The following is a 25,769-nucleotide window of genomic DNA, read 5'->3' on the forward strand; positions in this document are numbered from 1 at the left end:
GTAGGCCTTTCGATCAACCCAATTTTTGAGCACATTTTCGATTGTTTGGGCACCAAATTCCAGAATGGCAACTTCGATTTCGTGTTTTAAAGCATCAATCGTCTCTGGATGGTTCGCATAGCATTTGTCCTTAACGGCTCCCCACAAAAAAATAGTCCAACGGGCTTAAATCACAGCTCCGAGGCGGCCAATTGGTATCAGAATTTCGGCTGATTATTCGGTTTTCAAAAACGGTAGCCAAAAGTTCGAGTGTAACTTTGGCAGTGTGACAAGTTGCACCATCCTGTTGAAACCAAGTGTCGTCCATGTCATCCTCTTCAATTTTTGGAAACAAGTCGTTGAGCATGTCACGGTAACGCTCGCCATTTACTGTATTTGCGGCTCCTCGCTCATTTTCGAAAAAAAATGGCCCGATGATGCCGCCAGACCAAAAATCGCACCAAACAGTGACTCGTTGTGGATGCACTTGCTTCTCTACAGTAACGTGTGGATTTTCTGAGCCTCAAATCCGACAATTTTGCTTATTGACGTAGCCACCGATGTGAAAATCAGAAAAGAAGAAGAAGACTCACCACTTTGGAAATAGGTTTTCAATATTTCTCAATTTTGTTCAAGCGTATAGCGTCCCATTTCGTAAATGTCAAACCTTTAAGTAAATTATGAACACATTTGACATGTCATTTGTGTTACCATTCTCAAAAAAATAGGTGGCTCAAAAAGCAAACGCTATATGGCCTATCCTGTACATACTAACATACAGCTAGAGTATGCATATACACAACAATGGGTGGGCAGGTTTAAAAGGCGAGATGAGTGTTCGCACATACATAAATTTTTGACGTGATAACATTATCGTTATCTTGCTCATGCGGCGTTACCTTGCTTGAACTGCAAGCGAGACCGCGGAACGAACGAAAAGAGGCACAATCGGCCCCCGCGTTCGGCAACGTTCGACATCTGGCTATCTCCTACTTGAGTGAGCATATATATGTATTTATATGCGCATATGTACAATATATAAATTCACATATTTGTATTTGCATATGCCTTCTTCCTGTGTGCATGGTAATGAACCATTTCTCTATGAGGATTATTAATTTGATTTACTTGAAGAATTTAAAATGAAACCAATTGTATCATCGTCATCCTTACTGAATTTATAATTATTGACGACTAGTTGTTAATAATACGTTGTTTTAATGTTTTTATTATTAGTTTATAGAATAGAATAGGACTATGATAGGAACAGGAGGAAATGAATGGGAGTATCTCGAGTGTAATGTGTCTTGAAAAAGTCAAATCGACGATGGTGCCTCTTAGTGTTGTTGACTTATTAACGTCTAATGCACAATCGAAATTGAACATATCTTTCATGAATTTGATAAATGTTTCGTAATTTTTCGCGTTTGTGTAAATTTAACCCGATCAATTCCATTGCGATTCCATTTACCTCCGTCTCTATATCCATACAAAGTATCTATCAAACAAATAAAATTAAAATTTTCTTTTGAAAAAATGCAACCATTCCATCAGTTTTTTCCTTCGTCGTCGTCACGTTAAACTATCGTTAGTAACCCGACTTTATAGACAACCTTTGTTTTTCACACTTCTATATTCGCGTTTTTGCCTACTTCTTTATTTTTTTCAATAAAATTTGCCACGATTTTAGTTTCATATGTATATATCGCTCTTAATTTTCCACAATGATGGCTGACTTTTGAACAAATCTATAAGTTCCTCAATAAATGTTTCGCTTAATGCTGCCATTTGTTTACTCTTGTGCACACTCCTTTTTTATATTATATAATACTCTACGGCTTGAATATGTATTCAGTAAATTCAGAGGCTTTTTAAAATTTATAAAAAGGCTAAAACTATCGACAAATGGCCAGGGACATCAGTTTGGGAAATTAATAGAAAGGGAAAAGCCCTGTATTATATAAGTAGATTATAGGACTTATCAAGAAAGATGCAAAGATAACTGAACTGCCAGAAAAGTCGGCTATCATGAAATAATTGCTAGGAAGAAGATATTTTTCCGCCTAATAAATAGGTAAAATGCACTGCTTTCGCAAATGAGCAAATACACACCCCTCAAGTATTTTGAAAAATGATTTTTTTTCGCATGAAATTAAGTTTTGCATTTTTGGTAGAATAAATAAACAATTAAAAATTGTGTGAGGAAAGCGGGTGCAGCCCACGCCTGGCGGGGTGATTTAATAATGGATAAGTTTGTTTATTTAGATATTTTAAAACAAAATATAAAGCAAGGCACTAAGATGCTGGGGTTATCAAACGATAACTGCTTTCAACAAGGCAACAGTTTTGAAATGTATAATATATCACGAATCTGGCATCACCTGTATTATACAGACTAAATGTCAATTCATTAAATCACAACTTTTTCACTTCCTGTTTAATCGAATATACGAGAACATATACTAGAAAGACTCTGCATTTCAATACGTATTTTCAATAGGTTATGGTCTCAGTACGATTACACTGCGCCTGGATAGTGCCCATTTTACCACAACTGGGAATATAAGCCTCAAAGAAAAAATTTGGCAACAGAAGAAGTAAACGGAAAATACAACACTAAAAACGAGTTTTTCGACAATTAATACTTAACGTCTGAATAAAGGAAATTTTGATACCTGGAAAATACAGGTTGAGGTCATCTTAATAAAAAATGAGAAGTGAAAATACGGGAATGGCAGCTGTGTAGAACCAAAAGCGAGATCTGAAGCAGTGAACAAATGGGTAGATAGCGATGCCAAAGCAAAGTCAGATTTCTGGTCTGTCAGTCTGTCCAAGCGAATTACCGCAAACTAAGCATTGTCGTACTTCGAAGGATATTTGGGATAAGTTTCATACGGTATATCAATCTTGCGGACCTGCACGTCAGGCGATGTTTCTCAAATCGCGAATATTGCACAAAATTTCACTCCGTGATGATACGCACGAGCATTTACGACAACTTTTTGACATTGTAGATCGGCTAGTAGAAATGGATACGGTCGTCATAGATGAACTCTTGACCATCCAGCTATTGTGCAGTACAGGGTTGCCCATATTCGACGGACCCGACGGATTTTGATGGCTCTTTGGGCAAATTCCAATCGACGAGGGCTTGTCCGCAGGCAACAATCTTTGCGTCAATTGAATCTTATACGGGAATAAATGCAAATCAATGCGGATAATTCGTTGTAAAGTGGCCCGAGCAATGCCCAACTGCTGAGAACGGCGATTTTGGGATGTCCTTGGCGACGCCTTGGTCGGTTTTGATTTGGCCTCTTTGGATTAAAAAGAGCATCACCAGTCGAAAACCTTTCGTACAAACGATTATTGGTGTTCTTAGAAGGCGCAATTTTCACATTATTTAATTTTTTATACGCACGTTGAGTTTTCATAATTGACTTCTTTTGTTGAATGTAAATTTCAACAATTTGGGAGCGCTTGCGTGGCGTATACTGTTCTATGTCATTAAGCGATCTGACGTCTCTGTCAAAAGATACAGGGTTGCCAGATGGGGCCGTCAAATATTGGCAACCTTGTAGTCCTAACGAATACGAAACGTTTAGAATTCCAATTGAGATACTACCGAAACTTGAAATGCTCCAAGTGAAGTTATTAGAGAACTTCGAAGTACGAAAATGAAATGAAGTAGCGAACCCCGACGTATTGCGCAGAAGCGTGGACGATGACAATATCCGATGAAGCGTCGCTTGAAGTATTAGAGTGAAAGACTCTGCAGAAGATTTTTGGACCTTTGTACGTTGGCGACGGCGAGTATCGCAGGCGATAGGACGATGACATGTATGAGCTTTACGACGGCATAGGAATAGCGCAACGACTAAAGATCCAGCGGCTACGTTGGCTTGGTCATGTCGTCCGAATGTATACAAAAGTATTCGATGCGGTACCAGCTAGTGGTACGGTTAGCACGAGAAAGAAACGACTGGCGCTTCGTTAAACTCGGCCAAAATCGCGTAAGCGGTTATCGCGCCAATTAAGAAGAAGAAGAAGCAAATCCCGAATGCGTATTGCAAGCGAACAAAAGTAACTTAAATAGGAGCGTAGCTCGACAACCAAATATAACAAAGGAAGATCAACAGACACAATCTTTCAAGTACGCTTGTCACACATTTTCCTCATGATAGGCCACAGAGTAAGGGATTGTAAATCCAAAAATTTCAATTCCAAAAAGCCACAACAGAGGCAAGAACAAAGCCGTCGTGCAAAGTTGAAGAGATCGTTTTAGGTGCAAACAGCGTAGATATGAGTGGCATATGATTAAAGGGCATCGTCGCACTTGTGTGCGTTGCGTGAAAATTTTCAATTTTTTGAAACCTTAGATGTCAAAACGTTAGCGTTAGCGTATGTATGTATAGAGAAGTCTCACGGGCTTCGAATAGTGTGAATTGTCAAAAATGATGTCTAAACGTCGTCGTGGTGTGAAGAAACTTTTAACAGAGCTGAATACAGTGAATTCTCTCTTTAGTATGTTGGCCCTGCACAGTTTTTGGCTTCTGTAAGAAATCAAATTCACGAATGGCCAACGTCATTTTGCAAGGCATTTGATTATGCGTTTCTATGATCCCTTGATAATTAAAAAAGAAAAATGTAAATAAAATACAAAAACGAACTCACATTTTGGTGCGTTCGTTTTATTACATTTTAAATTTTATACAAATTTGGTGAAAACTGTTGCAACTTTTTTGTGATGAAATTAGTTTTAGACGAGAACGCATGGAGCGTACAAGTTTTTTCAAAAATATATAATATTACTTGTGTTTGTACAAAAGATCAATTGCATCTTTAATTGCATAGTGTTACACACATTTATATGCCCTGCAGCAACCATGACCTACCTCACGACGCATCGCCTTATCATATCTAGTCAAATCAAAATAGTCAATACTGGAATATTTCCAACAAAAATATTTCCCAATATTTGGTGAATCTTGAATTTTTACTAGTCGAATGGCCGCCGCTCCGTACATATATATGCATCAATATAATATATGTATGTAAATATGTCTTCTAAATGTTCAAAAACCGCAGCTGCTTCTTCGTCAAGTGCCCGTATGAGCGTACAGTAAAATGCAGACGACAGCAACAAGTAGCTTATAAAAAAGTTTTGTCCCAGACATTTCGGTACCAGGAGAAATTTTCGAAACAATTATTGTATTTGATAGTAGGTAAATAAAGGGTGTTTTTTTTAGAGGTTAGGTTTTCAAGATGAAATAAAACGTATATAATTTAATGTTATGGCCAAGAATTTAGCTTTATTATAAAGATAAGGGTTTGCCATTATGTTTTAAAAATGATTTCGGGCAAGTGGCCGCCGCGGCTGGCTCGAATAAATCCCAGCCGAGATGCCCAATTTTCGACCACTTTTTGCAGCAATTGGGGCCGTATGTCAGCAATAACGCGCCGAATATTCTCTTCCAAGACGTCAATCGTCTCGGGCTTATCTGCGTAGACAAGCGACTTCACATAGCACCACAAGAAATACTCCAGCGGTGTTATATCGCACGATCTTGGAGGCCACGCCACAGGTCCACGGCGCGAGATAATGTGCTCACCAAAAGTTTCCTTTAATAAATCGATTGTTGCGTTGGCTGTATGGCATGTAACGCCGTCTTGTTGGAACCAAAGGTCGTCCACATCAACATCGTCCAATTCAGGTACGAAAAAGTCATTAATCATGGCTCTATAGCGCTCTCCATTGACTGTAACATTATGACCGGCTTCATTTTTAAAGAAATATGGACCAATGATTCCCTCTGCCCATAGAGCACACCAAACAGTGACTTTTTGAGGATGTAACGGCGTCTCAGCAATGGCTTGTGGATTATGTTCACTCCAAGTGCGACAATTTTGCTTATTGACATACCCATTCAACCAAAAGTGAGCTTCATCGCTGAACAAAATTTTCTTGTGAAAATCGGGATCGGTGGCCATCTCGTTTTGGGCCCATTCACCGAACGTGCGACGCGCTTGATGGTCGTTCGGCTTCAATTCTTGCACGAGTTGGATTTTGTAAGCCCGCAAACCAAGATCCTTCCTTCGGGTCTTCTTCGATACTCTGCTCCACAGCAGCAATAGCGTCTTCGGTGTGCACTGTACGACGTCTCTGAGGATGCGTATTATCCACTAGAGCAAACGTGGTGCGAAACCGATCCATGGTTAATCGAATTAGTGACTCTGATGGACGATTATGTCGACCGAATATTGGACGCAGCGCGCGATGCGTCGCGCGAACCGAACCATTATTTTCGTAATAAATTTGCACGATTTGCAAACGTTGTTCAGGTGTAAGTCTATTCATTATGAAATGGCAAACCAAACTGAGCATAAATTAAGTGACAGCTGTCAAAAAGACCATCTACGAAAAAAGTACTGCCAACTTGAAAACCTAAACTCTAAAAAAAACACCCTTTAGTTAATTAGTATATTACTTTACATATGTAGTTCTCTAATTGATGAAAAGTGCACCACACTTACTCTGAAATCCGCAGATTTTCAAGCAATTTTGTTGGCACTTCATAATTCATAATTTTTGGTGCAATGCTGTGCTTATGAATGTGCGCTGGATTTCTTGAGAAGTCCTAAGGTCTAGAAGTCTATGTATATAAATTCACGCATTTAAATTTACATATGCCATCATATGATTTGGTTTAAGGAATTCAACAAAATTTTAACAGAAGATGCCTTAGACAGACATAATACATGTATATATGCATATGTTTTTGGATGATTTTTTCTTTCTAAGTCACTATTGAACTTAGCATATTTCTTTTTTATGATAAGTGCCTGTAGCTAGCCTATAGCGTTAACATTCTTTCTTCTTACTTACAAACGAATTTTGCTCAACTGCTGGTTAATTTGATCAGTTGCGTATATTTCTGTTAACTTTTGGTGAAAAATAGTAAAACGAGTACGCCTCAAAATTCCATGCGTTCCCGTCATTGATACTTCCTTATACATTAATGTTCTCTGAGCTTTATCTCCGTCACTTCAAGACCATGCTGAGTCATTTTTGGCACGAACAACCAATTTGTTCGGAGGTCCGGTACATACAACGTTTCATTAAGTGTAACATTACAGCCGGTATTCGATTTGATTTCCACTATTCTATTTTCGTAAAGCTATCATTCAGATATCGTTGTCCGGGACAGAACTTTTGTATAAGCTACTTGTTGCTGCCTTCTGCATTTCACTGAACGCTCATACGGGCACTTAACGAACAAGCAGCTGCGGTTGTCGAGCATTTAGAAGACATATTTACATACATATATTGATGCATACATATGTATCTACGGAGCCGCTGCCACTCGACAAGACAAAAATTCAAGATTCACCAAATATTGGGAAATATTTCTTTAGGAAATATTCAGTATTGACTATTTTGATTTGATATGTTCACCTTAGATGTAAATTTTTGCCTTCATTGAGAAAAATTGGCATATGGGCGGCTCGTTTTATGAATCAAAGTACTTTGGTCATAGAAATATGAGTTCGAACTTATCCATGCATTTTTTTGTTGCGCTGTACAATAGTTGAAACTATTCAGCGCCGCCGTGAGTATTTTAGACTGTTCAGCGCCATGGCAACTAGAATCATAGCCGCTACGACTGCGCATATTAATGCCTTTTGCTCTTGTAGATGCTAGGCGTAGAATTTTAGCTTTGGACGACATACGCATTTAGAGTAATAAGGTGAGTGGCCCGTGTGTACGGTTGTATGCACATGCATATGTGTATATTAATAAGCATTATTTTGCTGGGAGTTCAGAATAAAAATATGTACGTAAATAGGCTAGGGTATCAAGTTTGCATACGCACATACATACAAATATGTTTATGCATATGCAAAAGCGAATTATTTCAGCATATGTTATATGGAATTCGATCATTTGGGTGTTTACTCCCTAATGATTGCATGTAGATATGATAAGGCGAAGAGTCGTGAGATAAGTCATAGTTGCTGCAGTACATATATTATGTTTGTACATACATAGATATGTAACACTATAAGAGTTCAATATGCAATTGAACTTTTGCACACATATATTACTGTGGGCAAAAAGGAAGGTGAATTTGGTTGTAAAATAAAAAATCTTTATTTATTCTTGTAAACCAATTTCATCCCCTTCAAAATAATCCCCTCTCGATGAAATACACTTATGCCAACGATTTTTCCAATCCCCGAAACATGCCAAATAGTCCATTTCTTGTATAGCCATCAGCACCTTCTTCGATTCAGCTTTTATCTCCTCAATCGACTCGAAACGCGTTCCCCGGAGTGGTCTCTTGAGTCTTGGCAATAACCAGATGTCACACGGAGCCAATTCAGGCGAATACGGTGGTTGCGGAACGATATGCGTGGAATTGGTCACGAAGAACGAGTGCAGTGTGAGACGGTGAATTATCGTGATGCAAAAACCAAGAGTTGTTGGCCCACAATTCTGGTCTTTTTAGACGAATTGCTTCACATAAATGAAGCATAACGCTCAAATAATATTCCTTATTAACAGTTTGGCCAGGTGGAAGGAATTCATAGTGCACCACACCACGAAAATCGAAAAAAACTGTCATCATGACCTTTATTTTTGAACGACTTTGACGTGCTCTTTTCGGTCTGGCCTCGCCTTTAGCACGATATTCGCTTGATTGGTCGATTGTTTCAGGTCGTAAGCATAAATCCAAGTCTCATCTCCCGTAATGATGCATTTGAGCTTGTCCTGATAGTCTGAAAGCATTGTTTCACACACATCAACGAGACGACTTTTTTCCAAGAAATTGAGAGTTTTCGGTACCAAACGAGATTTGACTTTTCGTAGGCCCAAATGGTCTTTCTAAATAGTTTTCACAGATCCTTCTGATATTCCGATCATATCAGTAAGGTCTTTAACAGTCAACCGACGATTTTTGAGCACTAACTCCTTCACTTTATTGACGTGTTGGTCATCTGTTGACGTCGATGGTTGTCCGGAGCGCTCCAAGTCATCAACACGTTCTCGACCCTCTTTAAAGTCTTTGTACCACTTATAAACATTTTTCTGCGACATGGTCGAATCACCAAATGTCTTCTGCATGCTAAACGTTTCCGCAGCCGAAATTTCATTCTGCAAACAAAATTTGATGACACTTCTCTGCTCAATCAAATCAGACATTGTAAAAATCGAAATATGCACTCTTGGTCGTTAGGTAAACACAAGCGTAAATATATTACTGATAATGACATTCACATGAAAGTTGGCCCAGATGTTATTAACAGTGCTGTCAACTCATGAAAGAAAATAACTAGAGCGAAATTTTAATCCCGCGAACTTTGTCAAATAAATTCACCTTACTTTTTGCCCGCAGTAGTAAGTAACATAATATAAACATTTATACAGGGTGCGCAATCTGTTATGTCGTTATGTAAACGCTGAATGACTTAGTCATTTACAAACAGATAGACTTCAAAATACACGTTTTCGATACTTCAATTCAGTACAATTTCAACCATGGACCGTTTTACACCAAAACAACGCGCTGAAATAATGATGCTATGCATCGAAAATAGTCGTTCTATTGTTCTAACTCTCAGCTCAGGGCAAACATTCGTGCTAAAATCGACGCTATAAAACCCAAAATGCTTGACAAGGTGATGACAAACGCAGAAAAAAGATCGCAGTTTGTGATTGCTAATAAAGGTGGCCATTTGATTGATATTCTTTTCAAAAAATAGTTTTACTAAATTGTAAATAACCAAACCAAATAAAAATACCTCACTTATACAAATCATTTTTTTTTTAAGTTATTCAATGTTTTCATACCGACATAAAAGATGGCGCACCCTGTATATGCGTAGCAGTATACCAAAGCACTCGTACGCTGTATACATTCTTGTCCAAAATTAGTTTCAACACAAAAACTAGCAACAATTTTATCAAATTTGTATAAAGTTTTAAATTCACAGAAATGTGAGGCCGTTTTACAATGTATTGCGTAAATTCTTCTTTTTGAATTAAGGCAACGAGCATTAAAGTTACTTCGATTTTAAATGTTAGCGCTTATAATTCAAATATATGTATCTTTGATTGTAGATTTAAGATTGTTTGAAAATATAAATTTAATACAATTTCGTTTATTAAGGGAACATAGAAATACATATTCTAATGCCTTGCAAAATGTCGTCGGCCATTTGTCAATTTGATTTCCTACAGAAGCCAAAAATTGTGCAGAGCCAATATACTAAAGAGAGAACTCGCTGTAATCATCTCTGTTAAAAGTTTCACCTCACCACACTTCATTTTTGACAATTCACACTATTCGTAGCCAGTAAGACTTCTCTATACATTAACGTGCTCTGCAAAGCTATATAAAAAATGCTTCAACAGGCGCAAGAATCTTCGTTGCAGAGCGAAAAGAGAATCTGTATTACGAAGCTTTTGGCCACTTAAACAAAAAAGATTTAACGGCAATTATTAAAAAGAAAAAAGTTATAGGAATAAATGCAAACACGAAAACAATCTTTACTGCATGCAGTCCTTGCATTCAGGAAAGCGGACACAGAAACCATTTCAGAAGTCGACTTGCAAAGCCATGGATGTTTTAGAGTTAGTACAGCCTTTTGCTGGCTGACGTTACTTTCTCACATTCATTGATGACAAGACTCGATGGCGGGAAATTTAATTTCTAAAATAAAAAAGCGAAATTTTAGAAAAATTCAAAGAATATGTATAAACGTTTAATGAAAAATCAATCTGATTAGAAAATAAAATGTCTGTGGAGTGATAATGGCACTGAAAAACTAGCAGTGCTATGAGAAATTTCCTCAAAGCTGAAGGTATACGACAAGAGTTTACCATCGAATATATTCCACAGCAGAATGGAGTATCCGAACGGATAAACCGAACCATGGTAGAAATGGCCAGATGCAGGCTCATAAAATCGGGACTTCGTCCAGCGTATTGGCTAAAAGCAATCAATACTGTAAACTATTTACGCAATCGCTGTCTATCGCGAAGTTTAAATGGTAAAGTTCCCTACAAAAGATGGATAGGGAGGACTCCACATGTCGGCTATTTACAGCACACATGTTAGACAAAACTGCAAGTTTAAATTCAAATCGAAGTTCATAAAATGCTTATTTGTAAGTTATTGCGACAGAAGGGTTACCGCCTGTGGGATTCCATAGCCAGAAAAATACATCGAAGTAGAAACGTTGTGTTTCTCCCGCAGCAGAATAAAGACGCACACGAAGAATTTTTAACGAAAGACACCGAAATACATTCGCAGTTGGAACAAACGAAAGGAAAGGCACCGGCAAATTTTTCCGAAAACCAACAACCACAACCTCGAGATTTGGGCGTCCAAGCGCCACGAGCTCTTAAACGAGGTAGAGGTCGCCGAAAGAAACTTAAGGTCACGTCGCGCGGTACACTATGGTTAGAATACAATATGGTACCAATTTTTGAAATGTCAACAAGTGGAGAAAATTCCACCAGCGATCCGGAAGCGGTGCTCGAAGATGAACTTCACAGTACAGCATTAACCCACAGCATCGCCCCAGAAAGGAGAACATAAGCCTTCTCAAGTCCTGAAGCAACCGAATGGAAGAGAGCCATGATAAAAGAATACCGAACGCTCATGTAAAATAATACTTGGGAAGTCGTGGATCGACCGGCTGGGAAAAAGATCAAATCTAAATGCGCTTTTTGAAATAAATACAAAACAGATGGCAGCGTTGACTCCAGAAAAGCTAGACTGGTAGCAAAAGGATTCATTCAAAGGGCTGGAATTGACTACAATGAAACCTTTGCACCTGTCGCTAGGCTAAACACGAATGGCTTTTTCAGCAGAAATGGGTTTAGAGGTCTACCAACGCGATTTTGCAAGTGCATATTTAAACGAAACTATAAAAATCGAAATATACATGACTTTGCCAACGATTTGCCTGAGATATTGAACGAAACTGAAGCATCTCAATACACGAAAGACAACGCCTGTTTATTAAAAAAAAGCAATATATTGCCTAAATCAGTTGGGTAGATTGTGGTACCAAATGCTTGACAGAAACTACGAAATATGAACATGACAGCATGGAAATGTAATCTGTGTCTATACATATACGTACAAAAACACAGGCACTATTGCACTTATTGCCATATATGTTAGCGTCGAACAGCAAGCAAAAGTTAGAACAAATAAAAAATGAACTTGCATCTGCTTTCGAAATGAAGTATATAGCCCCGGTAAAGTTTTGCCTCGGACCTGAATTTAATCAATGTATAAAAACCAAAACTATTACAATGTGTCAATCGAAATATGTACCTCAATTACTGAAAAGATTTAACATGGAAGAATGTAAGCAAGTCGCCACACCTCTAAACGCAAGCATAAATCTGTCTAAAGCAATGTCTCTGAAAATCGAAGAAGAACGTCATTCTGCAAGCAAACTGCCATTCCAGAATCTAGTTGGCTCACTAATGTACTTGGCTATAACAACACCATCTACGGAAATGCATACTGGGCGAGACAGAAGTAGTTGGAAAATTTGAGTTGCCAAATCTAGAAATTACGATAATTATTATGTATGTAAGCAGAGATGTACGCGCGAATTACATATTCAATTCCAAAGACAAGCTCATATTTTAAGACAGACGAAATTGATGAATTTGTAACTAAAATAATAAACAATAAATAAAAGTAATTTGAAACGCATTTCCTGTTTTGCAACAATTTAACTTACTTAACAAAATATAAGAAAGGAAATGCTGAACAAGACATTACCAATAATTTTGTAAAATTAAAATAAATATTAAATACCAAATAAGCAATTACATATGTACATTAGTTTAAGTCTGAATGTAATGATTGAACAAGTAATAAATCAGTTGTTGAGAAGCCCTTCAAGGCAAAAGTTATTCTTTTTTTTTAAATTTCCCGCTTGAGAAAATTATAAAATTGGAGCAGTCGGTAGGATCCTTTAAGAAATAAAAGGATCCAGTGATACCAAAATACGGGCAGTGAAAAAACTAAAAAATTTTATAACACCCAAAAGTAATCCTGCGAATCCGTAGCCAACTCAGGAGTTGACCGGACCCTCCAGGGTATAACTTAACATACGTAACGTATAACTGAACAGAAAAGTGCAGTGAACATTTATTCAGTACAAAGAAAATTGAACACCACAAAAGATAAAGTGAAGTGAACACTTATTCAGTACAAAGAAAATTGAACACCACAAAAGATAAAGTGCAGTGAACACACAGGAAAGAAAATCCGTGTACTAACCACTAAGCGATAAGCAATTGAAAAGGTGCAGCAAACACTCAAGTGAAAATCTGAGTGAAAGCCACAAAGGAAAGTGAAAAGTTTCTTGTAAACAGCCACAAGAAAAACACTAAAATTCGGCAAGCCAGGCAGAGAGAATTTGACAAGAGAAGAATGCAGCAGGCCCAGCAAGAAATGGCCCCTGTAGATCTGGTAGAGCAGCTTGCAAGAAGGGACCAGCAACTTGGGCAATTAAGATTGGCCTACATAGATTTACAACAAAGACAGCAACAGCATCAAAACAGACTAGAAAGAATATTGAAAAACAACAACCACCTTCCAGCATTCACAGGACAAGGAGATATAACCATAAACTCATTTTTTAGTAGCGTAGAATACTTAATATCAACGCTCGAAGATGAAGGACAAAAAAAAAGAAGCAGTGAGAACAATATACAATATTACAAAACCATCCAAGGCGAAGCTAAAAATGCAATTATTAACATCCCCGAACCGGACAATTGGAAACTCATTAAGGACACTCTAAAATTGAGGTACAAACCAGACACAGAGCCTCATGAAATTTACAAGCGAGTTGCCAATTTACGAGTCAATACGATAATGACCATACTCATACTGATAATGACCTCGACACCGATAATTAAAGGAGAACTGACCACAAATGAGTTAAAAGACCAAACAGGATTCACATACATTCAGTTAGGACTTCAGGAAAAAGTCAAGGAGATGTAGAAAACTTAGAGAATATAGTAAACGAAATGACAGACAACATAATGTTAATGAGAACTATACATAAAGACATACTTCAACAAGAACTATTAGAAGTTAGAAATAAAGTATTAACTATGATACCAAAAAGTAATAGACAAAAACGAGGATTAATGAATGCCGTAGGAAGCATGACTAAATGGTTATTCGGTACAATGGACGAGTATGACAGACAGGACATTCATAACCACCTTTTACGAACGAACGAGTCAGTTCACCAACAAATTCAAGTTAATGATTATTTTGATTCAGCTATCAATCAACTGAGACTAATTGTAAGGAGTAATAGGCACGAAATAGAGAAAGGCCTGAACTCCATAAATAACATAAATATATTGATAAAGAACACGAAGAAAATATGTATTTACAGCAACTAATGAAAATACAATTGTTAAAAAGTAAAATTGAAAATATTCAACATAATATTGTTTCAGCTAAATATGGATTAATTCATCCAAATATTTTAACGAGTAAAGAAATCTTAATATATGAAATAGACTACAATAAGTTAAAACATTTAAAACATATTAAACTAGGCACAGCAATTTTCAATAATACATACTTAATATTTGGTATAAAAATGCCTAAATCATTTATACCCGTAAATATAAGAAATATAATACCAATACCCAATAATAAACGTAATGAAATTGATTCCAAAATAGAAAAAATATTTAGCTATGAAAGTATTAACTATAGATTTGAAGAAGCCAAATCATTTGGACAATTAAAGCTTAGCACACACTGTTTTTTTTTTTTTTTGTCGGGATAACTAGCAAGTGCAGCACTCAGACATTAATTGAGTCCATTGTACTACTACTACACTTGGATTCCCTTTTAATTTTCTTTAAATCTACCTGATCTCCGAAGAAATCTGAGTAGATCTTGTGGTGCCAAGGAGCCAAGATGGCCGCTTCTTAACACATCAGTACCAAAAACCTCAAACCTGACTCGAGCGAAGGCGGGGCAGACGCACAGGAAGTGGTCCACCGTCCCATCGTCCGCTTCACAAGCTGGGCAGAGTACACTGTCTGAGAAGGCCAACCTTTCTTTGTGCTTTGCCCATAGAAAGTGGCCCGTCATCAGTCCAATCAGCCATCTGCACTCCCCTCTGCTTAATGACAGAAGGGTTTGCGACAGTCGATCGGACATGACAGGTAACATCAGTTTTGTCCATCTGCAGCCTCTCTCAGCCTGCCAAGCTCGCTTGTGGGTGGTAGTTACCCATTTGCTAACCGTGGCTGTGATGGCCGCAGAGGGGAGTGGTAAAACGGGCTCTGAGGCCAACTTCTTTGGCTTAAGGAGTCAGAGGTCTCGTTACCCGCGATACCCACGTGTCCCGGGACCAATGTTAGCATCAGGATATTATGTCTACCGACATAGTTCAGCCTGAATTTATAGGACTTGACTACCCCTGATGTGGTTGGAGGGCTGTTTAAGGCCATAAGCCCAGCTTCGCTGTCGCTGCAGACACATATAGATCTGCCTCTCCATCGTTTTTCCACAACAAAGTTCATCGCTTCTTGAACTGCATACATCTCCGCTTGAAACACAGATGCATGCATTCCAAGAGCAAAGTGCAGTTTTGTCCCGGTGGATTCCACGTAGACTCCAGAGCCGGAGCCATGCTCGGTCGTGGAGCCATCCGTAAAAATGCGAAAACAGTGTTTGTCGGGCTCATTTTCTGAGCCTTCCCAGGACTGAGCCTCTGGTAGCACTACACTGTATCTCTTTTCAAGGGCGACTCTTGATGTCATGGAGTCAATGGGCATGGAGAGAATCGTTGGATCGATGCCCATGCCTTTTCTGTGTTCCAATGCCGTACAAGGGCCGTACCAGTTTCCGCTGTGTTTCAGTCTGCAGATGGCCTTCAAGGCCTCTCCTTGGATGAAAGCATCAAGTGGTGGTAAACCAATCAGAGCATCTAGTGCCGGGCCTGAAGTAGTCGGAAAAGATCCGATGCAATAGATGGTCCCAGTGCGTTGTAGTCTCGATAAGGTCCTCCTGACTCCCACTAGAGAGAGTCTACTCATACAGACCACTGATGCATAGGTGATAATAGGTCTTACCATAGCGGTGTAGATCCATAGGATCTTGCTAGGAGAGAGACCCCACGTTTTCCCAAAGACACCTTTGCACTGCCAGAAAGCTGTCAGTGCTTTGGATGCCTTTGTTTCAACGTGTGATTTCCATAGGAGCTTACTATCGAGGATTACTCCAAGATATTTAATTTCCTTGGATAGCTGGATTGTGACCCCTTTTAGCTTTGGCAGAACGAGTCCATCAAGCCTCCTCCTTCTGGTAAAGAGGACAATACTAGTCTTGGCGGGATTTGCCGATAGCCCATTCGCACAGCACCAAGTGTCAATCCGATCCAGAGTTTTCTGCACTTTCCTGCAGATGTTCATAAGCGAAGGGCCTGTTACCAAACAAGCAACATCGTCCGCATATGCTTGGGCGTAGACTCCCGAATCGTTTAAGGTGGTGAGTAGAGGATCGATTACCATGCACCAGAGCAATGGAGACAGCACACCGCCTTGGGGCAACCTCTATAAACCCCAGATGACTCCAGCAGATCTTCCTCTGCTCGCACCGAAACGATTCCTTGGGCCACCATCGAACGAATCCAATTTACTAGCACCCGGTCTACGCCGTGCCTACTAGCAGAGTTACACATACTGTCAAAAGTGGCATTATCAGACGCCCCCTCTATGTCTAAAAAGATGCCCATAGCGTAGTCCCTCCTGTCGATGGCCAGCTCTACCTTAGCAACAAGGTTTTGCAGTGCCGACTCGCAGGATTTTCCACTCTGATAGGCATGCTGAAATAGAGACAGAGGGTGAGCCTTCAGAGACTTCTGACGTATGTGCAGTTCCACCATTCGTTCGAGATTTTTCAGCATGAAAGAGGTCATGCGGATGGGTCTAAGGCTGCAAACATAGTGCACGCTGAGACGAAGACGAAGCTGAAGAGAAATTGCTTGCGTTGCGAGTAAGCGAATAGGTTGCACAGTGCAAGACGAATTGGTTGCGCTTTTGTTATGTTAGTCGCAATGGATTCCTCATCAGATGATGACCTGCTGATTGAGAAAAGCTTATATTTTAAATTAAAACGTATAAAAGTAAATAAAAAAGTACACCCTATAAATTTGGGAAGAGAAGCATTTGGTGAATTTCATCATTTGTATGATGAGCTGCGCCACGATGAAAAGAAATTTGTGGAATATACCAGAATGACAATTAGCACATTTGATTATATTCTAATTAAAATTGAGCCCCTTATTATTAAAAATTGAACTAATTTTAATAAAACGCCAATTATATGTGCTGAAAGGCTAATTGTGACGTTAAGGTAAAAAATAATTTAAAATATATTTAGTTATATGCCTTTTATTGATTATTACTTCTCATTTAATTACTTGTTTATCGACTGTCTTTACTTAATTAAAGTGCCAAAGCATAGACAGAACAAACAAACAAAAACCACGGTAACTAGCAAGCGATTCGGCTTCAAATTCAGTACAGCAGCGTTTGAAGCTGATTGCTTGCGTTTCGTCTTCATCTTCGTCTTCGTCACAGCGCGCTTTATGCGTACGAGCGAGCGAATTCATACGATTTGTTCTGCACTGTTTTTCGTCTTCATCTTCGTCTCAGCGTGCACTGTGTTTGCAACCTAAAGCTTTTGGGGCTGGTGTAGTCGTCTTTTCCAACCCTTGGGATGAAAGCGACCCTCACCATCCTCCAAGAGCGTGGTATGTAAGCCGAAATCTGCACCTTCCTTCAGCATGACAGGATATATGCCATCTGGTCCAGGCGACTTGGAGCCGCCAAAAGGTGTAACAGCTCTGACAACTGCCTCTATCAATAAGGGCTGTTGCCGGCTGCCGCTTATCTGATTACCAGGAAAGTGAGATTCTATCAGCAAGCTGAGTGTCTCACTTTGCCGCTCCGTGAAGGAGCCATCAGATTTCCTAAGTGACCCCAGCTTTGCAGTTGGGTCCCTTTTCAGGATCCTAACAAATTTTGCCGTGTCACTCACAGTTTCAATACCGCTGCAGAATTCCCTAAATGAGGCTCTTTTCGACTCTCGAATAAGCCTCTTGTCGTTCTTCTGAGCATCACGGTATCGCTCTCAGTCCTCAGCAAGGTTAGTCTTGAGGGCCCGGTTTAGAAGTTTTCTCGACTCACGCCTCAACATCTGGAGCTCTCGATCCCACCTAGGAACGGGAGTCCGGCTAGGGAGAGGTCGAATTGGACAGGCTGACTCAAAACGATCAGTTAGGGCAGCGTTGAGTTTCTCAACAGCCGCCTCAATGACCTGTTCTTTTCGAAGTGTTGGGGGCGCAACGTCAAGGTCCCGCAACGCCTCCCTAAACTTCTGCCAGTCTGTTCTTCTGGGGTTTCTAGAAGGCAATGGCATTTGTGCTTCCTCGCCACACTGAAACTCAATGTACCTGTGATCCGAGCACGCGTCTTCGGCAAGGACTCTCCAGTTCTTGATAGACCACCCAAGTTTTGAGTTTGATAGGGTTAGATCAATCACCTCCTGCTTTCTAGCTGTTACAAACGTTGGCTGTGAGCCCTTGGTATGTATGTCTAGGCAAGAGGACGCGATATATTCGAATAGTCGAGAGCCCCGTCCATTGCACTTGCTGCTGCCCCAGATTGTATGCTGGGCATTAGCATCGCAACATAGGATGGGGCCCAGACTGCGCCGCTCACACAACCTCACGAGACTAGTGGCCTTCGCGGGTGATGGCCTTTCCAGAGCATCGTAAGGAAAATAAGCAGATGCAATCTCAAACTTCGACCATCCGCGTCTAACTCTGTAACACACCTCAGCCGCTACCAGGTCTTGGCAACAGAATTGCTTAAGTCCCGTCACAGTGAGATGGGATGATACTATAAGACCGGTCCTATGTGTACTGGAACTCCTGTCATATAATAACGTGGCCCCTTTCAGCGCTCTTAAGCCACAGAGATGGCCCCTAAAGACCCAGGGCTCTTGCATTGCTGTTATGTGGGGTAATGTGTGCAGCTGGGAAAGCCTTCTACTTAGTAGTGCAGTAGCGGCTTTGGAAATGCAAGTTAATTTGTGACACCGTCAAGGGACGGTAGCTACAGGAACCGTCCGATCCAATCATTTGGGAAAGACATGGAAGCTGACCGTCCCAAAGAAGAGACTCAGACGGTTCCCGTACCCTGAGCCCATGACATCAACACTGGCCTCATCCACTCGCACCACAAGAGCAGCCCCTTCCTTTCCTTCCCGGTTTTTGCTCTTGGTGTACGAGAGGACTCGCCAAAGCCTCGTGTTGATGCCCGGATTCTGGGCACGTAGACAGGATAGGACATCCGCCGTAGACAGGTCTGGATCCGGAATCCAGCAAATGGCCTTCCTGAGGGGTACACTCTCCTCGCTGTAGACTGCGAAGCGAGTGGTCCCCATTGGAGCACGTTATTGACCACGGTCCTGATCCACTCGAAGTTGGCCAGAGACGCGCACGTCACCTTTATCGTGCCGTCCTTTGTCTCATAGCCCTTCGCGTTGTCTTCAGGACCGGAGGCAATAACCTGACGCATCAGTTGAATTTTGCAGTATTTGATTTCTGCATCCGTCAGCTGATGGTCAGGCCCCAGTTTCCAATCCCAGCCACAGTGGGCCAGCAGCCTTCTCGCTATAGGATGGCTTGGCCGCACCCTTAGATGTGCTTGAGCGAAGGTCCAGCTCCCGATCCTCCACTGACGAAGATTTCGCCGGGCAGACAGCTGTGCTGGACTTTTTGTGGAGGCGCCGATAGGGACGTGGCTCAGCAGAACCTTTTCCCGCCACATTGACTGGCGCCAAGACCGCGCTCGTACCTTGGGGGGTCGTGGCTCGGCCATTGGCGGCAACGGCAGGGCAGGGAGGTGTGCTGCTTTCAACCACTGTCTTTCTCCAGTTACCTCGAGAGCGAGACAACTTGGGAGTGCCCGTGCCCACCGAGGATTCGGTAGCTTCCGTGGGTGTCACTTCCGCTGACTGAGGTCTTTTGGAGGACACAGACGCAGAAGGGCCGGCAGAGCCACATGAGGATTTCTCCCGCATGAGCCTTGCCCGCCGCTTTCTTCTCTTCCTCCTTGCCACGCTCTTCGATTTCCCGGCTTCTTTGGGAGGTCGTGCAGCCACGAAAAGACCTCACAACTCAGGTCCTCCGAAGAAGGGAAACGTTTCTCAGACTCTGAAGGAGAGGAGATTGCGATAGCAACCCCCGTCTCCTCCAGGATGCGCTCCACACGGGTAGCACACACTGTGTAATAGGAGAAAATTGTAAACTAATAAAAAACATAAAATTTTAAATAATATCAATAGTCATAAAAACAATAGTTATTAAGAATACAATATATGTAACAGTCCAACATACCTGTAATGAAAAGCAAACCATAGTGAATGGAAATTATATAATTCAGTTTAATAATTGCTCATTAAAAATAAAAGATTACTATTTTTTTAAAATAATTGAGAAAGATGAAACAAAGATTACTAATTTGTGAAATCTATTTAGTAATACAGTGATCGAAGTCAGAGGAATTATAGTGAGACATTTTATTTAGATAAAAACGTAGCATAGCGTGAATTTTGGAGCCTTTAAATTCCTTAATGAGCCTAAAGAAACTTGTTAAGCAAATGGCTTAATACATAAAATGCAACCTTTGCATTGTGTTTTTCTTAGAATTGAGCAAGTATGATAATAACATAAAGTCACAATCTCGAACAAAAATTATTTTGTTCGGCCGGTGTCAGTACTACCACCCCATGCCAAATCTGTAATCCTATTCCCATTAAAACATGCTGTGCGTCTAACTTTTGTGAAGTAGGAAAAATTTTGGATTTTTGATCGCTTAGAACAAATGCCAGGCCTGGTGCACAGGAAAATATCATAATAACAACTTCATGGCTATTTTAATTATTTTGACCATTTTTTATTTGTTGGAGAATCGCATAAGTAAAGGTATATATTAATTAAATATTTTTCTACTATGATAGAACAAAAAGGAATGACTTCGAAATTTGTACTATTGACAAAATGACGAAGACGCAAGCTTTTTGTAAGCTACCGGAGTTTTTTTTTATATATTGTTGTAAGCTTCTGCACGCACTTGACACACGGCAGTTGAAACAATCATGTATGCGGAGCTCCGGGCACTCGCCATAACAAAAATTCACGGTTCACCAAATATTTTTGTCTCCTTCGAAAATATAGACGATTTAGATACGTGAGGGTAGATGTGGTACTCTCGTTTTATGAATTAATGAGTTTTGCTCTTTATTTTTGCTCTGTACGAGTATATGAGCAAAACCATCATTGCACGTCTCAATAACTCGAAACGATAATTTGCCTGTCTTTTTCATTTCATCCTTCTTACCTCACAAAAAAGACACACAACATATTTGAGTGGAAATGAAGTGCCAGTACTGGCACCCCCATACAAAATAATTTTTGTTCAAGATTGTGAGTCTTCTTTTAATATTCTTACTCAATGGTCGCCTCTTACAATAGGCATCTGTTACCGCGGGAAAATTGTAATAACCCAACCTGATAGGGGACCTCGAAGAACTTTCGAAATGGTAAATTGATAGCTTCCACTGGATGCATGCTATTTACATACATGCACTAATGCGTTGCATTAAGAAGCCGCACCACACTGGTAAGCACTGACATACCTTGCGAACTATCAAGATAAAATAAATAACCCGTGAACAAATTCACCCAGTAGCGCAGGTAGTCTTATTTGTTGTTGTTTATTACTAACTAAATATGTATTTCAATTTACTGTAATTTTTTTTTATTACTCAAATGAACTTGATTTGAACTTAGGATAGAAGAGGCGGATATAGATAAAATCAAACATTTATATTTATGGATTCATTTACATAGCAAACGTCTTAAAAAAGCGTGTAGCGTGTCATATTTAAGGTGCTACCCCACCCGGTCGGGCTTATCAGACATTGCACATTCTAATTTAGTTGGCTGCCCGCCGAGTTCGTTTTCTTTTTAATTTTAAACTTACTGACATCATGGATTATCTCATATTTTCTGATAAATGGACGCAAGTAACGGATAACAATGGACAATATTTTGCATTAATGAACTCTGTAATGCTCAGTATGCCTATTATCTAGTTTATATTCAATGGTATACCCAACAAGGTTTTCGATTGTTGGTATTATATACGCTGATTTGAATATTATTCATTAATTGGAATTAATTAATTATTAATATGCTATTTGTAATAAATTATATGTGCAAGTTATTTAATATTTAGTATGATAACTACGGTGGCCGCCGTAGCAGAATGGGTTGGTGCGTAACTACCATTCGGAGTAAGTAGGTTCGAACCTCCCTGCATGAAACACCAAATGATAGAAAAATTGTCTCTAATAGCAGTTATCAGTCAGTCAGTGGCAAGCCTCCGAGTGTATTTCTGCCATGAAAAAGATCCTCACAAAAAAACCATTTGCCGCTCGGAGTCGGCTTAAAACTATAGGTCCCTCCATTTGTAGAACAACATTAAGACGCACAACAAAAATGTGAGGAGGAGCTCGGCCAAACACTCAAAGGGATGTAAGCGCCACTTTTAGAAGAAATTTTATGTTCCGTCACTTTATCACCGAGAGAGGTCCAAAAATTCTCGAAAGGTTTTATGTCATGACTTTAGGAAGGTGTTGGCAAATGTTTTTTGTTGAAAAGTATCCACATTTTAATATAGTATGTTTGAGACCGTTATCGTGTTGAAATAAAAACACCCTCCTTGGTATATTCACTTATTTCTGCACCTCAATGTAAATTTTCCTTCAGAATGGAGGAATAAAGATACTTGTCAATCGTGCATTCTATAAAAACTAGTATTCTGATTACCTGAGCTCACATGAACTATGACAGAACCTCCACCGTGCTTACCGAAGACTTTTGATATCCGCCATACCATATGACGACCATCCGATTCAAAATAATGGCTAGCAAGCTTTTGTCACTAATGATTACGGTTTTTCAAAACTCAAAGAATATGGCGGGTGCTGAAGTACCTCCCACTCGACCTCTTGGAGGGCGGTTTTGACGGCTTGTGCAACAGGAGGCCTGACGTTGTCGTGAAGGAGTATGGTTTGGCCATGTCGATCAGATTTTTGACGTCGAATGCCCTCATTCACGCGGTGTATCTGGGCAATGCATGCTCCTTGTTGACCGTGACATTCTTTTCGAGCATTTCCCGGTGCACCATGCCCTCCCAGTTCCACCAAACACATATCATGATCTTCTTTGAATGGAGATCTGGCTTGACTCTCGACTTTGCCGTATCTGCTGGAGCCTCCCCGTCTTTTCTTTGCTTCATATTGACCGATAGGCACCATTTCTCATCTCCCGTGACGATTCGGTGCAAAAAGCGCTGTTTAGGACCGCGTGTTGCTCGATGGCGGCCGAGATGCTGAGAAGCAATTTGAAGGCGACTTATTTTTTTTTTGTTGAGCTAGTGAGGAATGAAGGAGATTGAAAATCGTATTATGATCGCAGTTCATTTTTTCCGCCAATTCACGACTGGCTTGGCGACCGTCCTCCTTCAAAAGGGATTTGAGACGTTCTTCATCGAATTCAGAGGGCCTTCCGCTGCGGTAGGTGTAATTGACGTCAAAGTTGCCAGTTTTGAACTTTGAAAACCATTTCCGTGCTGTATACTCGCCTATGATATCTTCTTCATACTCCAGGCAATGACCCGGGCTGCTACGGCAGCTTTTTGACTTCGATGAAAAGTAAAGAAGGGCAGGTTTCGGTAAATTTAGATTTTTACCTCCTGGGTATTCAATTTCTAAGTCTCACAGCTAATCAAAAATAAAATAGATCAAACATACAATTAACATAGTTTTGTAGAGTAGAAAGAGTTATATCGAATAAATACCCTTGGCCAAACAGCAAACAAATCGTTGCAAAATAAAAGAAAATATAAAAGTGCTATGAACTTGTTTCCCAACCCAATGTATATTAGTTTGAGGAAAAGAAGTCCATATCCATAATATATATTAGTCTTGCCATAAATTCTGTTCGGTTCCGTTCATTTTGCCTTTGTTCGTATGCATTGTCTACTCATCAATTATACTCAGTTTCGTGGGAGACTTCGTTTGTTAACAATGGTGTGGGGAGCTAAGGAAAATCGTATTGCATTACATAGGTGGGGTAAAAGTGCAAGTGGAATTTACAAATTGCTGAAAAAACTTAATATTTCGAGAATGTTTGTTTACCGCACCATCAATCGTTTTTCTCAAGCGTCTGAAGTGACAGACAGAAAAAGAAGTGGTCGTCCAGTACAGCCCTAAGAAGCCGTTCGAGAAAGAATTCGCAGAAAGCCTTCCGTCCCTCCCCGGGTCATCTTTTGACAACGCAGTTAAAGAAAGCTAAACTCGACAGATACAAGCAGGTGGCACGCGGTGAACGGCCATAGAAAATATTATTTTCACAGATGAGAAAATGTTCACTGTTGAAGAAGTTTGTAATATGCAAAACGACAAAATCTATGCTTAAACTTCTAAAGATACAGGGTTCAGCATGGGCACCATCCCGTCTCCATAATGATTTGTTGGGAGTGTCTTGTAAAGGCGTTTCATCTCTTCATTTCTACGAAAAAGGGGTTAAGACCGGGGCAAAAGTGTACCAGGAGGATGTCTTAGAAGGCGTGGTGAAGCAGTTGAGCAGTACTCTCTTTAGCGGAGAGCGTTGGATCTTCCAGCAAGATTCTGCTCCAGTTCTTTAGGCAGAATTCCGCAGAAGATTGTCCATCTGGAAGCCCAGATATGAATCCATAGGACTACATTTTATGGTCAGGTATTTGAGAACATGGCCTGTCGAAGACTTCAAAGAAATTTGGAGAATCTCAAACAATCTTTGGTTCAAGCAGCGAAGCCAATATCCAAGGAAACCGTGCGTGCTGCAATAGCTGAATGACCTAATTTGAAAGCTTGTGTGTGTAAAAGCAAATGGTCACCATTTCCAATGAAAATTAAAATTCTTTTATATTTACATGATTAAATAAAACTAACTTCATTAAAAGGAGTATTACAATTTTATATCTATAACGGAATATTAATAATAATACACATGGGACCACTAGCCCAGATCTTCCAAAGCTATATTAACAAACGAAACTTGTTCGATTAACGGTTTCAAAATCAGTAAGCAAAATGACTCTATGGCCACAGAATTTAATACATCAAATATTGAGCCGGTACTTATTCAAAGCTAATTTTTCATTTCCCTTTCATGCGACACATCAAAGTCCTCTGCTAATGGGCGCATTTTACTTCCATGGTCAGCCAACCTTTCTAAAACAGAAAGAACCGAGGTTCTTCTTTGTGTCCCATTGGTATTGATATGTCTCATATAGCCTTAAAAAACTTAAACTCTGAACAACAAAAAAAAACAATGATAAGCTGTAGTAATATATATCACATATTGTTCGATCATAACTCTATATTATATATATAAATATATATATTAGCCTGATGTATAATGTAGGCTAACTCTATTCTAGTAAACCTCTATTCAAGTAAACCAATAAATCAACCACAATACATTTTACAACTGCTGAAGTTTTATTTCTGCGAAATACAGTTAAATGAAATAATATTTTGATGCATGTTTAGTTTTCGAGCAAATTCCAGTCTTCATTTGAATTATCAGAC

The 25,769-nt window shown here is 39.8% G+C and overlaps 1 protein-coding gene across 1 annotated transcript in view; it reads left to right on the forward strand.

Moving 5' to 3' along the window:
• LOC128869190 (uncharacterized) overlaps positions 1 to 25,769 on the forward strand; it is a 586,599-nt gene that overhangs the window by 68,442 nt on the left and 492,388 nt on the right. The window lies entirely within an intron of this gene.

The sequence above is a fragment of the Anastrepha ludens genome, chromosome X (genome assembly GCF_028408465.1).
Source record: "Anastrepha ludens isolate Willacy chromosome X, idAnaLude1.1, whole genome shotgun sequence".
Taxonomy (NCBI): Eukaryota; Metazoa; Arthropoda; class Insecta; order Diptera; family Tephritidae; genus Anastrepha; species Anastrepha ludens.